Here is a 2633-nt window from a genome sequence, read left to right on the forward strand (position 1 = left end):
TTATATATAATACAATCTATAAATAATACTTTATAATATAAATAATACTATATATAAAAAAACAACAGAATATTCAAATTATACTATAGAATAATATTTAGATGCGTAATACTAAAATAATTCACAGGCCAGCTTCTGTGGTCTCCACCGCGACTCGATCTGCACCAACTCGTGCATGATGAGTTCCCAAGTACTTCTGGTCTGCTTCCAGTCTTTTTTGTAGCACCCCACACAGCGCAGACAAAACTGTACTGTACCCCTTCTAACAGTTTCAAAATACGTCTTGCATGATGCTAGAGAGAGGAAGATAGTGAGGGGGGAGAATGAGTTTATTTATAACTAACTAATCTATACAGATAAATAGTTGTAGCCTTGGGACATTCTCTTGTGACTTACCTTTAAAAACAGCAGGATCTACGTCCAGTACAGCCATGGAGACGCCATTATAAAGATAGGTTGTGACCTCGAGGTTGTGGGGGGAGGATAGACTTTTGGAGCAGTAATCAAAGAAGGTTGATTAAAAATATAATTTAGAAGAAAGGACTGTTATGAAACAATAGTTTTTAAGATATACCTTGTCTGTGGGTCATATTTGTGTATGTTGTTTTCCCCATTGTGCAATCTCCGTACAGCTTTCTGTAAACATCCAACATAGTATGAGGGCTCAATTCAAATACATTAATAAATAAAGCACACGAAGTTAAGCGGACACCGTCAAATGTTTGTGACGGTCAGAAAATAACTTACCGCAACAGAATTATTCTCAGCTCTCTTTAATTTCTTTGAAGCAGGCTCCTCTTTTGCCTCTTTGAGCTCATTGATGTCAGCCTCCATCTTATCCAACCTCTTGTCCATCGTCTCCAGCTTTTTCAAATATCCTCTTCAAACTTGCATTTACCATATACACCAGTCTGTTTTCGTTCGGACTCGGAGTTTGAATAGCCACATTGTCCCGACGTAAAGGAGTAACATCTCTACTCTGCTCTCCGTAAAACTCCAGCGATCTTTTGCAAGCCATCTTGAAGAGCAGAGGACACCTAGATAAAAACTGCTTTTCAGGGTCTACAGTCTTTGTTGTAGATTGACAAAATGTAAAGCACTTATCAGCTCACCTTTCCTGAATACTAATGAGGGGGGCAGGGGAATAGGGGCAATCTTGAGCTGCCAGTCCCAAAACAAATTAGCATTTACAAAGCAAGCCATCAACTAACAGCATGTGGTCAGACAAGTTCCTGTTTTCGGGCCTTTGCGGGCATTTACAGGTACGCGTAACAAAGTTCCAAAGATGCCTGCCAAACAGCACATTTAGCGGGCGTATTCATTGTCTGAATTCTCCCGTATACACCCCTTTTGACGCAGTGGAGTATGCTTCAACATGTTATTAGCCTATACCATATTTTATATATTAATATTATGGTTCCATGTTGTTTTAAAGTCTTTGTTTGTTATTAACTAATACCTTTTTAACTAACACCTCAACAAATTAAAGAAACATATGAGCTAAGGAGCTAATGTTCTCTAATCCCAAATAAACAGATAATGGACCGTTCACAATCAACAATATGTTAGATATTACTTAGTATGACAATGTCCACATCTTGTTTCTCAGACTGTATGTGTTTTAGGTGAATACTTTTTTTTGAGAGCTGTCAACATTCAGTGTTTATAGGAATAAATGACCATTAAGAATTTAAATGATATTCTTTCTGTTTGAGAATGTTTGACTATCTTTGTCAAAGATGTTTGACTTCCTGCTCAGCTACTGTTCGGACGCTCTTGCTTACTGCTCCGCGCTTTGCTCTATCGCTTTTATATTTTTATATTTTATCTCCTTTTATCACCTAATTTTAACTTCAGCAAATCAGCACAGTGCTCAAACGCTTGGATTACAAAAAAAAGAAAAAAAGAAAAAAAAAAAGCAGAATTCTTTTATTCGACCAGCCTCCCACTGAAAGCTTACATTCCGGGGAAGAGAAAACAAAACTGCCATTAGGACATTCATAAGGATAAGAAAATGCCTCCTCTGGAATCTACTTGATGCTCTAACTGCCACAGACTTTTACAAAGGATTGCAGTTCTTGAAACAAAGTTAATTGCGGGACCACCAAACCAGACGGAACACACAACAGAGCTTCGTCATGGGCGCCCTCAGCATACAGGCGGTGAGTCCCATGAATCTAGTGCTCCTCGACAGGCCATACTGAGTGTAGAGAAACAAGCCGATCGACTTACAAATCGTCGGCACAAACAGGGAGCGAGACCCAAAGGCACTCGAGACATCAGATTGTCACGAGCATCACATATATGGCTATGACAAGGATTGCAAACACTGGTCTCCTACCACCGCCTATACATCTTGAGGACAGATTTGAAGTATTAATGAATGAGGAATAATTTTGCTGCCAGCCCACAGATACCAACCAAAAAACGGCAGGCCCCACAACCACCAAAGCCTGCGGGCCCAGCTCACCCTCCCCATCCTCCTGTGAGAGCTCTTCGGCCTCTGCCACAGCGCCAGGTCCTACACCCCCCTCCATCTGCTCGAGGTGAACCAAAAACAACTGATACCAGCTCTCAGTGATATGTGTCGGGTCCCCGCTATGATAACAATAACTTTTCCTAATGTTTACAGA

At 40.3% G+C, this 2633-nt stretch overlaps 1 long non-coding RNA gene across 1 annotated transcript; it reads right to left on the reverse strand.

Annotated features, from left to right (window-relative positions):
- Nucleotides 1-400: 400 nt before the first annotated feature.
- Nucleotides 401-853, reverse strand: LOC143707267 (uncharacterized). Its single transcript, XR_013193146.1, has 3 exons — nucleotides 748-853; nucleotides 575-636; nucleotides 401-488 (listed from the first exon to the last, which is right to left on the reverse strand). It is a non-coding gene; the product is annotated as an uncharacterized LOC143707267 (long non-coding RNA).
- Nucleotides 854-2633: the final 1780 nt, after the last annotated feature.

Source organism: Siphateles boraxobius, unplaced genomic scaffold (genome assembly GCF_051911475.1).
Source record: "Siphateles boraxobius isolate OS27281-9 unplaced genomic scaffold, OSU_SipBor_1 41, whole genome shotgun sequence".
In the NCBI taxonomy this organism is placed as follows: domain Eukaryota; kingdom Metazoa; phylum Chordata; class Actinopteri; order Cypriniformes; family Leuciscidae; genus Siphateles; species Siphateles boraxobius.